The sequence below is a fragment of the Phasianus colchicus genome, chromosome 13 (assembly GCF_987193195.1).
Source record: "Phasianus colchicus chromosome 13, bPhaCol1.hap1.1, whole genome shotgun sequence".
NCBI lineage: Eukaryota > Metazoa > Chordata > Aves > Galliformes > Phasianidae > Phasianus > Phasianus colchicus.
Window position 1 is genome coordinate 17,011,496 of NC_143448.1, and position 15,904 is coordinate 17,027,399.

General features: G+C 39.5%; 1 long non-coding RNA gene across 2 annotated transcripts in view; it reads left to right on the forward strand.

Annotated features, from left to right (window-relative positions):
- The window catches only part of LOC116243735 (uncharacterized), a 92,356-nt gene that overhangs the window by 11,072 nt on the left and 65,380 nt on the right, over positions 1-15,904 (forward strand). For both annotated transcript variants that reach the window (XR_016470669.1, XR_004170043.2), the window contains exon 3: positions 11,121-11,203. This is a non-coding gene — a long non-coding RNA (uncharacterized LOC116243735). The remainder of the gene's footprint in view (positions 1-11,120; positions 11,204-15,904) is intronic.

Below are 15,904 nucleotides of genomic sequence, written 5' to 3' on the forward strand. Positions count from 1 at the left end.
TTGCTTGTTGCAAAGTCAAATCAAAGTGCTTAAAGATCTCAGTACACTTGTTATTTGATTCTTGGACTAGCTTAGGAGAATGCAGTTGTGCTGAGGTAGGACAAGAACAATCTTACAACATATCTGCAGCATGCATGCCTGCCAAAGATGAGGATAATCAATCAGCATGTTGCCACTGCTATTGATGCAGTGTGAGATGGTGTTTGACTTGAGAGATGAAGAGGAAATTAAGTGTAACACAGTGATAATGGAATGATCAATGCTGCTCGCTGCAGACTTTGTGCGTTGAAAAGCAAGATATTTTGAGAATGCTGGCCACAGAAGCGTGAATAAGGTGGCAAGTCTTGCCCAAAAGCTGAACAGAATTGACTAATATGCTACAGTTAACATTGGTGCTTTACTAGCAAACCGAGAAACACAAAAAGAATGAGAGGGTGTCCTAAAACTTCTGTTTGAAGAAGGTATGGAGAATTCTGGGTGCTGTCATGAAGATCGTTTATCCCAGCCTTTAAATCATGGTTCTGTTTTCTCATTGAGTATAATGTAAGATTTAGTGGAGAAATCATTTTCTTCTAGCACTTGCATACACTTGTTGGGTTGGGAAAAAATGTTTTCCTTCAATGGAATTTTCTGTGGAATGAGCTTTCAATGTAGAGTTTGCTCCGAATATCTTAGATCTCAGCTTCATCTAGTATGAAGCAAAGTGATCCTTGGTATTGATCTGGAAGGAACACATTTGTAAGTGGTTCTCCTTGGGTGTGATACACAGACAGCGGGATTGGTCTCTGTAGCAGGTATGTTTGCAAATCTCTCTCTGTGTAATGCCAGCTTGAATTTTTTATGTTAATAGTTCCCATAGGGAAAACAGGACTTCTGAATGTCTGCTTATAGGATCAAGCTTTTATTATTTATACTGTATGGGTTTATCTATGGTTTCTGCTAATGAGATATCCTATACTTGTGGTGTTTCCAATAGAATGTCAATTCCTCAGGAAATCGTTAAGGAAATAATTAGGGACCTTCATCCATTTCTCATCCTTCCTTGCATTTTAGATCCTCAGTGTCACCCCACTGTGTTAGTTTCAGGACTTGTTGCAAAGACTCAGCACTGGATTTTGACATCCTGGTCCTTCTTCACAACCTTTGAGGCTTATTCCATCTCATCTACTCTCTGAAATGCTTCTTTACTCAATAATACCACATAATGAACCAGATAATAGGATTATCAAACCCCAGTCATATGCTTTAAAATATCTTGTTGAGTCAAAATTTCATTACTTTAATATTCCATTGACCACTATATGAACTTGCCTTTCACTGTGGCTTCTCCACAAAATGACATTATGTACCAGTGGCTTGTATGAAATCTTTTTTAATATCCTCGATTAGTTAATAGGTTTACAATGCAAGCTTTGGTTCTAAAATTCCTTATCCATGCAGTAAACTTTATTTCTTGGCACTTGCCTGTTCATGTTGCAGTGCCTTTTACCTTTGTTTTTTATTGAATGTTAACCTCAGGTTAATCACCATTCAGCTTCAAATCTGTGTAGATACATTTTATAGAACCTTTACCTATTTGACTGGATTGGGATTCACAGCAGCCTCCTAATGCTGTAGCAGTCTGACCACCACCTGAGAAATTCCAGTTATAGTTCATGTGATGCCAGTCTACTTCCATACTTATTCAGAGCATCATTTTTGTTGCTCTGAAATGGGCAATCTTTGTAAAAACAAGCTTTTGAAGCAGACAGAACTGGGGAATTATTTGAACATGGAGGACAAACGCTGGTTTCAGAGATTGTTTCAGTTTTAAAAGCCTTGGATGATTATAGGATTTTTTCTGAGTGTCCTGCAGTGAAATGAACATTCATGGGGAAGCAGCCTTGCATGAAATCATGAAGGCTCTCTGCCATCAGTGCCCGTGTTTGGTTCTGTTTTCAGCACACTCTGAGTGAAGTTGAGTGTCCTAGTATATGACTGAACAGTTCTTTGTAATAAAGTACAGCACGAATCACACTAGATAAATGGCATGTTTTAACTGAGCTGAGTCCTTGGAGAATTAATCTGGCGATTATAGGAAGGCTACAGCTGAGTGTCTTTTGAAATCAGGTAATTTGAAATTACTCTATTTTCTTTACCTGGTTAGTACAGTCCATTGTTCTGAGCTTAAGGCTCAGGTTGCTATCTGATGTCTCAACTGCAGCATTTCCCAGAGTGTTTCCTGCACATTTTAATGTAATTTGAGACCCTTTCATTCTCAAGTACCACAATTGCAATGAAATTAGAAAGCACAGTGGTTAAAATGAGTTTCCATTTCTAAAATAAATTATATTGGTAGACAATTCAGGATAAGATCTCAAAAAATTAAAAGGCTAGAGAACAATCCATACTGAGAGCAAGTGTGGATTCCAGCATCTTCAGGCTGCAGTTTTCTTCTCTTTCTGATAATGTGCCAGGTGTAACATGAATGTCTCCCAGATCAAGTGTTGCTTGATTAAAATGGGTTGGAGAAAAGAAAATCAGTCAGAACTTGCCACATTTTCTCTGCAAGACTCACCTTGCTTGCCAAGAAAACAGGCAGCAGAGCTATTATCATTCAAATAGCAATGAGATGTGTGATTTAGGTTTTTCGGGTCTCTGCCTTTCATACTCTCATAATAGAAATCATTAGGGATCTGCTGGAAAATTCCATTTATCACAGTAAATTTAGATGACTGGTGACATTAAGTGCTGTTATGGGGCTGGGTCATGATTACTACCAAGCTGAGTCCTGTTCTGGCTGGCTGGGCATGCACTAACTCACATAGCTGGATTATTGTCCATCATGGCTGATGATAAGGCCCAGTTTTTCTAGCAGCAGGGAGGTAGGAAAGCATCCAAGAGAAGTCTCTGGCTCTTGCATCTGAAGGTGAATTCAGGATGAAGTGTTCATGCTTTCAGTTGGGTAAATCAAAAGTCTTTGAGCTTTCCGAATTATAATTCTCTGCTTCTGCATGCTAACTGAGGCCAACTCTTACGTATGCACTGCAGAAATGTTATTACCTACCTGCCTAAGAGGAAGGGAACAGCCAAGGCTTTCTAGACTGTGATGAGGTTACAAGTCAATTAACGCTGCCAACCCCAAACAAACAGAATTATCACACACCATTAAGTGGTTTTCTCTTCTGTCACACGGTTTGTGTGTAATCTGTAGCAGCCATCTTGCTTTGGACTTTGGGTAAATCTCAGTCTTAGAATTCCATTCTCTCCAGACAGGTTTTTAGCTTATCAGTTTACAGCATAAATTCACTATCTCAGTTCCAAACACTGCCTTTACAAATTGCACTTTCATTATGTAAAATCAAGCAATTTATATCCATTGTCAGTAGATACAGTGCTTCAGTGCACACTGTTGAGCTTGATCTATTTGAAAGCTTGGAAGTAGCTGCCTTCCAAACATACAAATGCTTGTACTGCTGCATGATCCTTGTGTCTATAAGCAATAGCTTGCTCATCTTCTAGGATGGTGTAATCCAGTTTAAATTCTGAGTTCAGCTACTTTAACATGGGTAGAATGGGACATTTTTTTCTAATTAAGAAAGCAGATGGTGGCTAGTAGAAAAGTCAAGTGACTAGTATAGACAAAAATGAGATATCATATCATCTTTAAAGAAACAAAATGAAAGCGTGGAAAAAAGAAGATAATTTGTTTTTTCTTGCTAGTAAACCTCAGGGCTCTATTAGTTCAAGACTACTTACCAGAAATATTAATGCATGCTCTTCTTTTCCTTTGAAATTCTGGCAAGTTTTAATTATATTATGACTTATTTTACAACCTCAAGACTTATAGCATTTACTCAGGCAAAATTAGAAACAAAGAAAGGTAATCAGTCATTCACAAGTCTAATTCTTTCTTTATCCATTTTGTAAACTGAGTATAGAGTAACTCTGTTGTTAGGATTGCTGACAAATACAGAGTTAGGAATAAAATTCAGGTTTCTTGATTTCTGCTACCTGGTTTGTAATTTCTAGTGAACTCTATCTATGCACATCTCACCCTCAGTAAGAATCCTAACTGGTAATTAGGTCTTTATAGCACTGTAGATACAAGGCATTAGTGGAAGTGGTAATGATTTGGGAGCACTGGACATGGCATCCTCTAGCTTTTCCATTTCCTTCCACAGAGATGAGACCCACTGATGGGATTTCTGTCACCAGGCAGATCTGCTTTGAAAGCTGCCAGTTGTATAAGATTGATCTGGGCAATAGGGATGTGTTTCTCTTTGCCTATGGTGTTGTCCTCTCCCACCTGCTATGCTAGGCCTTCTGGATGGATTGCTGTCCTTCTCTGTTTTTCATGATTCCAACCAGTCCCTCCAGCTTTGAATGTAATCAGAAAACCTAGATCCTAGAATAATAATAAAATATGATGGAATATGTGTCAACAAAAAATGATTATTTAATGAAAACACAAGCAACTGAGCAGGTGTGTGACCACACCTGAATCACAGAATGAGGTCAGCTATTGAGATGTGAGTCATCACTGTTTGTTTATTTTAATAGCTTCTTAGGGTTCATTGTGTAGCCAGATTTAAAAAAAGAACCATTGTGTTGTCATTGTCATCCCCTGGGAATGAACTGCAGAGAGGTAAATTCATAAAGTTCATTTAAGAAATCATTACCTAAATAGGGAGCTGTTAGAGGTTGGCTCTGTTTATTTCGGTGGATGTGTGCTGGCTGAAATTAGAATGATGCATGTAAAGTTTTGAACAGATCTTCTGCCATCTGATTTTGGACCTGTTAGGAATGTTATTTTCCAGTGGAGAAAGCAAAACAAAACAAAACAAATTTCAGCCATTGTACTGAGGCTACATGAGCTGTTTCTGCTCCAAAATGGCTGTTGGCAAACAATAATGCCTTCTAAGCTTGTTTCAGCTGACCTGCACAGAATGCTCATTCATTACTCTTTTACAGATGCTATTCTGGCGTGTATCATTGCAACAGTGTCCATCAAAAATGTCAGTCAAGACAAACATTTGCCAGATCTGCCTGCCAGCATGAACTAAATCTCAGCGTGGGCTGGATGTAGTTTATCCTTGCCTCTCCCCCTCTAAGAAAATCATTAGGGAGACATAGAAGAGCTGATAACTAGCAGTGAATGACACGCAGCAGATGCTAAGTATTCTAACACTGATAACAGTTAATTTTTTACTGTGAGATCTGAAACTCTAGAAATTTCATTTGTTGCTAGGAGTCCTTATTCTAATTTTAAGGGATTGGTTAGAGCAACTTGTGGGAACAGAGCAAGATGGTGAGTATATGATTTGATTAATAAACACTCCCTGCAAACCATTAGCCCAGAGTATCCTAAGTTTCAGCTCAGTGATAATACCACATGGACAGCCATGGGGAACCTCATGGAACTACAGGTGGGCACGAGGCCATCTGATCTTGTTGAGGTGGATGTTTTGTGTACTTCATTTCTGTTAAGGAGTCTTTAACATTTTTCTCCTGCAGTTTACCAGTACCTTTTTATTGCCAAACCCATGCTGAGTTTCAGTCTGAAACTATAGACAGTTATGTACTGTGAGGTTGATAAGAAGTATTAAATTCTTTCAGGAAATCAGATGGTCCTTACATTTTCCTACATAGCACAGCTGAAGGGAACTTCACCAAATGAAGGCCTCAGTCCTACAGCTGACAGTTCCTTAACAGATCACTGCATCCCTGTCAGAACTTCCCTGAAAACAGAAAGTGCCCACTGTCAGCTGCTGGGTCAGACCTTGCCATGGGAAAGATCTGACCTGTGGGCAGATGAGCAGGAACTTCTTGGGTGACCTTTCCAGCTGTTCCACTTCCATGGCTTTGGTCCCAAGGAAAGGCATGTACTGGTACATCATGGTTGAGGTAGCTAATTTTAGCACCTGCAGCTGCTTGATTGGGACTCTCAGCAGAACATGACTGCAGAGAGAGCCTGGAGGAAAGTGAGAGATCACTCAGCTATGAATTCCATATGTTTTAAAGCTTGACTGTCCTGGGGATAAATCCTCCCAGGAGCTGGGAGCTTTGTGCTGCTGCCATTGCTGACCAATGTCCTGCAATGGAAGGTTTCTTCAGCACTCTAGGGTACTCAGTAGAAGTATGCTAGAAGTCTACTTAATATCTGACACTTAATATATGATTAATATATGATTCTGTGAGCAACACTAGCCCTTCTTGATTCCTAATGACGCTGGATGTTTTGTTCCTCTGAAAGAGGTGGAGGAGAAAGTACTACAGTTGAGGAAAGCTTTTTGTCTTACCAAGATCAGCTTTTGGAACCTGCAAGCTGTAAAATTGTTTTCCTGAAAAAGAAACAAAGGATTTTGTCCTACTTTTCTAGCGATTAGCTTTTGTTTAATCTTCCAATCTTCTAGCATACTGAATCACTGACTACTCTAATAACAACTTACTAGTTAATCCTTATGAAACATGTAGGGATAATTCAGCCTAAGAAACAATTCATGTTTTACTGGCTGTCAGTTTATGTCATAATTTCTGCTGTTAAACAGAGAAAAAAAAAAAAAAAAAAGAAATGTGTGTTTTTCCCCTCAATTTAATTTATTTATTTTCAGTGAACTCTCTATTGGCAGTCTTCTCAGCTATTTTGGGCATTTGCATCATAGATGGCCTTTTTTTTTTTGTTTGTTTGTTTTTTGCCCATTTTCATTTTATGTTCTCTTAGAGCAGACCAGAGGTAGGAAAATAAAACCTATCAACTTGTGACAGTGGTCATTTTTTTGTTGTGCATGCCACACAAAATGAGGACTTGACTGCAGTTCACAGACAAGTCAGCAGTACAGTGAAAATCAATGAGAGCTGCTGCTGATTAGCTGTAGGACTACCATTAGAGCCATGTTTCACAATGTGCTTTTATGGCAGCGAGACAATTCTCCTACCTTAGTACATCTTTCAGGCCAGTTCCCTGTGCAAGGATTTGCCTTCTGAACTTTGTCCTCTGTGCCTCTATTTTTCTTTTTTTGATTTGTCTCCTTCAGATCTTCCCCCTGACTCACTTACTCGCACATCCTTCTGAGACATTTTAAAAATAGATGTCTGAAAATAAGAACATTACATAAAAGCGTGGAATCACTGAGGCACATGGAAAATGGTCGTAATAAATCATTCTTCCTCCTTTACCCTTTGCATTATCTGTGAACTCCTTCAAATGGATAATTTAATTTTCTCTACAAGTAATACACTCAGTAAACAATGTTGCTGGATCTACTGATAGCAAGCAGTAACTCTGAGTCAGGATTATTTCAGGCATTTGGTTGGCTTAATGTGGGGAAAATGTCTATAAGCCAGATTGGATGGACTAAACCATGTCTTTAATAGGGTCTCAGTTGTTGGTGCTTATCAATGTAACATCATACAGTAATGACCACTGTATTCAAGAACAGTTATTGTAAAAATTACATGCTGTACTTTGACTACCATTGGATATCACTACTTGGTGTAAAAGCAAACCATTTTCAAATATATACCAGTTATATACCAGTATATGATACATTAAAAAAAGAAGCACTGTTTTTTCTTTTACCAGGAGCTTGCAGATAGCTCTTGAGACATTCATCGGACTTTCCATTCTCAAAAGGCACACATCAATAACCATGACTGTTTATTTCTTTTGTCATGAATTCCCTGGGAAGAAGGGCTGATCCTGAGATGGGTCTGTGATTGATGCCTCTCAACTGAAAGGTACTATAAGGGCCTTGGACAAAACTGCCTGCCTTTTTATAGTAGGAGCAAACAAAGCTGAGTATGAATTTCATAGAGTCATAGAGTGGTTTAGGTTGGAAGGGGTCTTAATGATCATCCAGTTCTACCCCCTGCTGTGGGCAGGTCTACCACCCATCACCTCAGTCTGCCCAGGGCCCCATCCAACCAGGCTTTGATCACCTCCAGGGATGGGGCACCCACAGCTTCCTTAGGCAACTGTGCCAGTGGATTTCCTGGAGTAAAGAGCACAACATCCTTTTGCTATACCATATCTTGGGAAACACCACATCATCTTCCTCTCTAGGAATATTATATTCTACATAAAGATATAGGCTTACAGGAGAGCCAGCTAAAGCTCTTCATTTTGGTTGCTTGTGGGATTTTTAAAAGAGTGGAGCCAGCACAAGCACAGAAAAATTTCTGTGTTAATGAACCAGGGTGGGAGATGAAAACCAGCTGGGGATTGTTACAGGTTGCCATGAAGAGCAGTGGTTTGGACCTCTTGGAAAGTTCAGATACCTGGGACAGGAGGCCAGCATGCTGGTAGACAGAAGGAAAGGTATCTCCTTTTCTGTAAAGAATTTGAGCTGAAGGAAACGAGTGTGGTGTTCTCTGTCAATCCTCAAAGTTAGAACTAGTTGTTTCTGCATTATTTATCAGTGCTGAGGTTTCATACGTCTCTTCTGAATACTGGAAGAAAACATTGCATGCGAGATCTCTACAGAGGATCTCTGTTGAGTCAAGGCTGAAGGATTTAATTGAGAAAGGGCTTGAATGTATTGGAAGCAGAACAAAATGAAAGCTGAAGTTCAGGAGGCTGACAGCTGCTGCTATCCTCATCTTGTAGCTGACCAGAACTCAGGTTCTCAGAAATACAGTTTGCAGCATTTCTTTCTAGCAGGGACTCTGGGCTCAGTATTTCACCTGATACCCCTCAGGTGGGATGAAGAGGAGCAGTTTGACTGCTGTATCCTGGGACCAAGTTGTGCTTTTCACAATGAAAATTTCCCTTGAACCGTGTCAGTTTTTCTTTCATCTCATGTGTACTGCTGAGGTAAAACAGTGGAGGCAGTTGATTTCCCTTTGCATTTCTTTTAATATATGAAGTAATACTATCTGACTCTGAAAACTCACGCTGACTCTTCATTTTTATTTTTTTTAAACTTTCTTTCTTCCCTTAACACTAGAGTACATTCTTGCCCTCTAGGTAAACCTGAATCAAACTTAATTTGCTATCTTCTTGCCTTCATGCTAAGCTAGCCAAGATACTTTACTGCTAATTTCACAGTTCTCAATACCTCAGGGCAACGCAGCTTCTGTACTGTTTCAAGCCCAGTGATTGATGTCTGTAGTTAGAAATGAGTGCAGTGGTCTTGCAAGTTTGGAAATGTGCCCATGCATCTGAGCTGCACCTTTATCTTGCATGGCAGAGCAGGTGCCACTAGGTGGCTGTCGGGCAAAAGGAGTGGGTACCTCTGGGTGGCATGCAGGGCAGATCAGGGTTCAAGGAAGGTCCTCCATGGAGTGGTTTTGTGGCAGGGTCTTAACTCTCAAAAAGTTTAGGAGGTGGAGAGAGACTTAAACATGATGAATTGTGCTTCTATGGTTTGAAACATCGCTGTTAATTAAATGAACCTCTTGATGTGAATGAACCTCAGTTTGTGTGAAGTCTGATTTAGTAATTAATACGTTCAAGAGGGAAAATTCCCAAAGGCAAAATGGGGCTGCATCGCTGGATTATCTTCCTTTTTTTTCAACTCACTTTTATAATTTGTTTTACACCATTAGAAGTACATGTTAAAACTGCTTTGCAGTAATATAATGCCTTCATCTTGGAAGTCAGTAACGAAATAGGTAAGATGCTGAACAAGAAGGGGTCCAGCACAGTGACCCAGCACAGTAAGCAGTGGGTTCCTGCTTGGCCTTTGGCTCAGACCTGGATGGAACAGAGCTGGAACACAATCATTAAAGACTGAGCACATCATCTGTCTGTGTGTGCATCACTTCCTTGATAGACTGGAAGAGTGGGAGAAGATCCTGAATGCTGATATCTGAATATTGGCTCCACACCAAAGCAGTGTCCCTGCAGATTTAATTACTCTCATTTGGACTTTTGGCACATACTTTGATGTTTCTTCAGTAATTTTCTTCAGTCAGTAAAAGTACACACAGTGACTGTATTGGGAAGGAGACCAAGGCAATGTCACAAAGACACTCTTAAATCTTCAGATGTGAAACTGCAGGCTATAACTGGGGAGGTGTTAGCTTAAGAACTATCTGCAACAGCACAGCCTATTTACTGATCCTCCTAAAGCCTATGAATAAGAAGTGGATTGCAACTGTGCAGCACAAAAGGCATGAAAGGGAAGAGGAAACCAATGGGAAACTAAAGGGAAGAGGCAGCCAATGAGTTGTGGGAACTGGAGTAATTTCCTACAGGTACACCCCCCAAGTTTCCTGAGGAAAAACCCTCCATTAATACTTGTTTTTCTAGGCATGTTTTGCTCCTGTCTCATGAGACCAAGTCAGACAAATTCAGGCCACTGGGACAATTCCCAGGCAGAACTTCTGACAGGGTTAAACTCTGTGCAGTGTTCAGCTTAGAAACCACTTGACTTTACCTGCCACTTTAGAGAAAAGGAAAACTTCCAAAACTAATAAGCTTGGTTATTCAATAGAAAAGCAGTTAGAAGAAATGAGTGCTATTGCTGCTTTGTTGTGTGGTGCTCCAAGACTTGTTGGCTGGTTGCTCTTACTCTGAATAAAATGAGAGGATCGTGTAAATATTGGCAGTCCTCAGTGCTGCTTTTTAGCCAAAGATGAGCAAGCAAACAGCTGTGATTATGCCAGCTTTTCTCAAATAAGCATGCCCTTATGAGGAGCAGGTTCAGCACCTCCCTGTGGTTCTAATTAGTGTATTCTCTCCCAGGTACAGGAAGGCAATGATCATCTAATAGTGATTTACAGGTTGGAATATTCCCTCCTTTTAGAGAGCCTTTACTAGCCTCTCTTCTTTCTGTTGGAGATTGGATGGATCCAGAATTTCTGGTTTCCCTTCCAGAATCTGGAAATCTGGCATTGGCTTTGAAGGTCTTAAGGAGCTTCCTTTTGGAAAGGTGGGTGGTTGGGTGGAGTTGGTGTGGCAGTTTTGGACTGCATAGCCTGTCTGGATCTATCTGAAATGACAATATGCAGCAGTATCCATATAGATAAAACTGGAAATACAAAGGTTTATCTTTGAGTCTGATATTGTCAACAGGGAAGTTGCAGGTCTCACAGTGCAGCTGAACTTCTACAGTCTGAAGTCTTGGTCATGGTTATTGGTAAAAAGATGGTTAATCTTTCTCTTCAGCTTTCTGATAGTCTCTTCTGCATTTCAGAACTTCTTCATGAAGCAGGATGATGGAAGTGAACATATTACTGCAGCAGTGCAGAAGTCCTTACAGCCCTATTCTCAACTGTGGTAAGTTGGCTGAAGTCTATGAATTTTAAGAGTGGTAGTGATTCACAGCACATCTAGGCTATCTTCCTTTATTTTTTTCCCTTTGGAAGCAATACTGAAGCAGGCAATGAAAAACGTGGAAATTTGGGAGATAATTTGAAACTGATTTATCTTTTGTTCTGGGCAGTGTGCCCTCCAAAAATCTTTCTCTTGAAATGCAATATTTTTTATAAGTGCTACTCAAAGGAAAGTCCTATTGGTCACAATTTTATGTAGAAAGGCAAAATTCTGTAGGGAAATGCAATTTTAGATTTAATCTCTTTGAACATTTCATAGTCTGTGAATCACTGGCACGAATCTATTTGACCTTTAATTTCCCCTAGGTGTCTTTGTATTGGTATGAAATTAGCTTCATTTGCTCTTGCATGCATACTTACACCTGAATGAACTGATAGCATCATCTTTATCGACTCTGTAAATGATTGTACTAAAAACACCCACTTCGTGTTACGTGCAGGCACCATCCCAGTTAGGAACTTCTGTATCAGTGCTGGAATTACAAATAAAGCTGTGTTAATAGTAGAAGTCAAACCAGAAATTTACTGGCACTGGGAAAGGCAAAGAGAGATTCCAAGTAAACAGTGTTACTCCTTATTGGTATTGATCTCCCTGGCAAGGCTGGATGAGGTTGGCTTTGGTTATAATGGAAAAAGGACACATTTGTGAGTTGAGGTGGAATAACAGAGTAGATTTTTTGCTATTATCCGTGTTCAGAGTGATTCTGTGATCTGACACAGTGTATTTACCTGACTTCCCCTGACACAGTGTATTTGCCTGACTTAGAATTGTGTGAAAACTTTCCTCCTCAGTCTATGATCAGAACATCAGCCTGTCTGGTTTTACCTTGTGTTTCCTAAAAATATCCTGAAAAACCCATAGCAATTGTGCTATACAAGTCTATTCACGTGTCTTTGCTGAACTGTAATTTTTCCTTTAATCATCCGTAGCTCTTAGCCTCGTAGCTCTTCTCTCTGAAGCTTTGAAGTTTCCAGGAGTTTGTGTCTGAGCACAGGTGACTTTTGGAATTCTCATCTAAAAGTCTCTCAGAGGTAGAACAGCTCTAATTTGGTATAGAATCACAGTTAGAAAAGTTCCAGGATATGTAGCTAAAATATCTGACTAATTAATGTTTTGTGATTTGGAGGAAAAATAGATCAAGAAGGCAAAAAGGTTTACTGTTGTCACCTGCTTTGTTGTTCTGCTGTAGGCATTTCAAGAAAATGATTTCCATGTTGAATTTTAATTAGAAAATGTTGACTGATTATTCTTAAAAGACAGCATATGTGTATGACACCTACAGGATGATACAAGATCTGTTGATTGAAGGAAATAAAAGCACTTCAGATTTGTTTTAAAAGCATTCTCTGTTCATGAATGCAATTCAATTATCTTTAGAATTTTCTACACTGTAGCTATAAGGTTATGAACACTAATAGGAAAATTCTTTAATGAGATGACATTTGTGTAACAAATGAACAGTTTGTGATGTGGGGCTCAAACAGTGAGCAGGCAAAAAGGAAAATAAAGCTGTGGAATGAGGAGAGTATTCAGTCAGAGCCCTGTCTGTATAGGGAGTGCAGAGTTAAAGGCAAGTGGTGGAACACTGGCAAATAGTCGTGCAACTTGATTAAAATTAACTGTAAACAGTCATTGCATGCTCACAAAAGCATTGCAAGAGCTTCACTGCTGTGCAAGGTCAATGTAAACCACACCTCATCTACTCTGACTTCAGGCAGAAGAAAAATTCTGCATCACCCCATTTGCTCTTAGTGAGAATAGTCACAGTTTCCTGAAAGGTGATTAAAAAGGAATTATTTTGAAGAGGTAGAATGAAACCTGTTGACTCGTGCTTAGTGTCCAGCTGACTAATACTTGGCTGAGCACTGGAACTGGCAAGCACTTTAGAAGTTATTACATCTCTGCCATCTGCAAGCATGGTGCTGTACTAACACATTAAGTACTAAAGGAATTTTTTAAAAACAAAATTGCCAGGTATGAAGCAGTAAAGTTTTTCATTTACGATTTAAAATTATAAATGCTATTAGCTTTTGTATCTGGAAGATTACATTTTATTACTGGTTATGGTACTTCTTACTCATGTCATTACAAACTGTAACTTTCAGCAGAGAAATACCCGAAAGGTTTTCTACATCCCATCTCCTTCAGATGCATTCTTCATTTGTACAACCAGGCAGGAATCCAGTATAATTAAATCTGTATGAATTTTTACCATTCCCTCTTGCTGAACCTACTTAAATATTCTGTTGAGGTGCTTCTTTGAGCACTCCTAGTTGTGCTATTGGTCCAAGCCTGCAGTTTGTACTTAAATCTTTCCTTGGTCCTTGCTAGAATGTATCTCTCTTGTAATGGAGTAACTTTGGGATACATTGATTCTGAAGCTTGTCATGGAGACCTGACACTGGCAGGAGGGAACTACTGGAGAATGAAACTTTGGAGGCAAGATTTTTGAGACTTAGTTTCTATTGAAAGTAAGATGGTAAAGACAGAGACAAGCAAAACATCTTAGTTCTTTCTCTTTTCCTTGAGATTACAATTTTAGTTATCCAGGAAAAAAGCAGGGAACCTTAGAGTGTTAGGATTCCTTGTAACATTGCAAACTAAGAACTGGAAGTCCTTACCAAGGTTTAACTTTAACATGAGACTGACAATTCATCATTCACAGGAATGAAAACTTTGTGATGTTCTTGCAGGGAATGTGCTGTACATTTCCTTGACCTTCTACATTTTCATTGTTATTTATAGATAACAAAAGTCCTCGGGGGGAGGGGAGAAAGGTTACAATCTTTAATTTGGAATAAAATCAGAGGGAACATAGTCAGTGTAATTTTTATTGGCAGATATGCTTAATGGTTTATAACAACCAAAGGAATGAAGTAATTAGCTATCCTGTTTGGGCATGTTTGAAATCAAGAATATATATATATATTGACAAAAAAAAAAACCACCCACCTTAGCTCAGCTCTTATTTATGCACAGGATATGCAGTGTACTTAGGAGTAAATTATAGAATAATTCACTTAAATAATGTATTATTCCCTCCAATTAATTTGTGACTTAAATAATAAACCTGATATCTGAAATATGTATGAATACTAGTGACTGGCTGCAAACTTCACATTGCTAAAGACAGTTAGAAATCAGCCTGCAGCAGACCTAACAGTAGGCTGAAAAATACCGAACCTGTGAAAGTAATGGGACTTCCTAACCAAAATAACATTTCCATTTTTATATAATCCTTTGCTACCAGAGGAACTGATGAAAGTCAAAACCAGCTGGAAAGTAGCTGGGAGGTAGAAATGCCGCAGTGAAAGTTTGGAACCATTTGCAGAATCCCTGAAGTTAGAGTGAGGTCAAAGCAGAGGTCTTATTCCCTCAGTACTGCTTCAACATCATAGAACACTTGCAATTATTTTGTGATCAAACCCCATTGATTGTGTTTTGGTCTCAAGCCAGACTGGAAATTGGAAGGGTCCTGTATTGCATTTTCATGTGATCCTGTCCCTCTGCTTGCTGATTTGCAGAAGAGGATATCTACTGATTTCCCCAAAGAAAACATTCTTGCTGGGAGTTTTGTGGGTCCTTCACTGTACAGCAGAGATGTTGATATATCAGAGTACCAATGAGAATTTTAACAAGGGATGTAATGCACTGGGGAGAACTGAAGAATGTGGCTCACATTGGATAACAAGTGCTGGTCCTCTGCATCTGCTGGGATTTGGATTCGGGAAAGAGGCTCTGAACTAAGGCTGGATGCCAGGCACCTAAACTGCTCTTTTAATTAAGTCTAGTTATGAAATGATATGTACTTGGCAACAACAATATCTGCTAATTGTAACTACTTGTTCTGAATTTGTTTCTCAGTTGAATTACACAGGAACTAAATGTTCCCCTCGACATATTTTTTCCCTCCCTAATAACACAATGAATCATGAAGGATATTTTCTATGAAAGCTGCTTCTGGCCTGGTCCAGCTATCAGGATAAATTCAGTTACATGTGGAAATGTATGGCATGGTGCTGATTGGGGCAAAAATGCCAGTCCTTGCTTCACTGTTAAACATTGGTGATATTCTTTTCTTTTTTTCTTTTCTTTGAAGATTGGAGTGCTGTGATCTTAGGGGCAGAATTATGCCCATAAACCCCCACAGCCCCCATCACAGAACCTGTTGGACATTTGGTTGGTAATGGCATTTGTGCAGGAAAAAGTCCTGTACTTTTCTAGCTATTTGTGTGCTGAGAGAAATGTGTCTGGGTTAACTCTCTGTGGGACTGTGTTGAACTGACTCCTGAACTAGCAAGAAAACTGTTAATTAAGAAAAGTAAATCAATTCTATTACCTAACTGCTTGTATTTCCAAAGAGCGTGTCAGTGCTTCAGGGGATAAATGTCTTTCAGGGCTGTTCTGCAGCAGGGTATGTAATTCTCACAGGGATCACTGAGCAGAAGCAAGCACTGCCTTAGACATGGACTGTGATGGGCATTGTGACAGTGTGCAATGGCTGTTCCTGAGGAGCTGGAATGATGGTAAGGAAATACAGAATCAAATGCAGGTGGCATTGCAGACCCTGGAGAGGTCTGGGTTGTTGTACACATCTGGGCAGGAGTTGTTCTGATTTACTATCTGAGTAGTCCTGCTACAGAG